The following is a 1,684-nucleotide window of genomic DNA, read 5'->3' on the forward strand; positions in this document are numbered from 1 at the left end:
TAATTACAAATAGTAGTGATTATGTTTTGCTACTGTATTTTACTAAAGCTGTGCTCTAGAATTTCTAAACTTACTCTTCCTTCTCTCCATTTTCTTCCTCTGCTTTCCTTCCTTCTTACCATACCCTGAAATTCTTAGACAAGGGCTTTGATATGCAGGAGGCCGGGAGAGGCTTTCTCTTGGGTGATACAAACCTTTTTTCACTTCTACTTTGGCTGGAGCCATGACGAAGCCTTCTGGTTTTTTGGAGTGACCAACAGCATTTGAATGGGAAGGCAGGCAGTCTGAGCTAGTCTTCTGTGTCCCAGGGTGGTCAGCTTCTGGAGAGGTGGGTCATGGGGCGGAGTTAATTGGAGGATGAAAACCTCTTTTGGAAGTCTGTTCTATGTGGCCCCTCTTCTTCCACGGTGAAGGGCAGGTGGGAATGAGGGGGCTATTGATCAGTGTCCCCTCCACCTCAGAGCCTAGGCTTTGAAGTAGAAGTATCAATCTCTTCTATTTTCCTGGAGCAGAGAAGTCAAATACAGCTGCCTTTGCAGCTTCCGGCACGTTAAAAAACATGCATTTCCACAGGACTTGCTGATTTACACCAAATTTTAACTGTCTTCAAAACTTCCCTATAGTCCTTGCTGCTGGCTCTTCTGGAAAGTGATACTGTGGGGCTGTGAGCAGAACTCCGGGTTTATTTTCCAGTGTCTGGTGCTTGTGTGCCACTTTTGTGTAGGGTTCTCCCCAGTACGTTGCCCTGTCCTTGAGAGAGGAAGCCTGCGAGCCTCCAGCTTCCTTTGTAACTTCCCAGTTCCTTTGCCCGACCTCTGCGCATCTGCTCACCCACCCCAATCACTTGGTTTCAAAGTGCTGCGGTACTGAATTTCTCTTTCAAATGAAAATAACTCTGTTATTTGGCTCTGTGTTCATTGCATAGGCACCTCTGGGCGCAGAAGTAGGCAGTGTGGCTGTAGAAACTCTCCAAAGGTTAGCAGCCCTCAGGATGCAAGTTCCAACAATGGCTCACCTCCTGATGACCTCCGTCGACAAAACCAATAACCCCGCAAAACAGAAGGGCAGTCCCAAGCATACCTCCTTTGCACCTCTCTCAGAAAAGGCAGGATACAGAGTGGTTGGGAGTTCAAGTCCTCGGTGCCCTCCTCTTAAGCTGTGACCTCAAAGGGTCACTTTAGCGCTCAGCTTCCCTTTCCTCTTCTGTAAAATGGGAATAGAAACTGAATCTACTTCACGGGGATGTTGTGAGGTATACATGGGCTATCAGACGCAAAATGATCCGTACACAGTTTGGCGCTCAAGGCATACTACACCTATGCGTATTAGTAATTGGCTATTACTGAGAGGTCGTGTCTCTCCCGGGACGTGGGGCGCTTGGCTCGCCAGGCTGAAAGAGGTCGCTCACTGCAGACCCCTGCAAGGGCTACTCTCTCCGGGCCCAGGTCCCAGCGGTCACGACGCGCCAGGGACCGAAGTCCCATTGTGCTTGCTCAGTGAGGGTGACCGGAGCGGCCGCCCAGACGCGAGCACAGGTGCGGCCCTCACCACAATGAGGGCGTGGGCGCGTGCGTGGCCAGCAGAGGTCTGCAGGGGGCCGGTGTAGCCCGACTGCGGGCGGGGACAGGTGCTGGCGCGGCCCCAGGAGCTCGGCAGGAGGCGTCTGCGCCGGCCCGAAGGACCC

The sequence above is a fragment of the Crocuta crocuta genome, unplaced genomic scaffold (genome assembly GCF_008692635.1).
Source record: "Crocuta crocuta isolate KB4526 unplaced genomic scaffold, BGI_CrCroc_1.0 scaffold93, whole genome shotgun sequence".
Classification (NCBI taxonomy): Eukaryota; Metazoa; Chordata; class Mammalia; order Carnivora; family Hyaenidae; genus Crocuta; species Crocuta crocuta.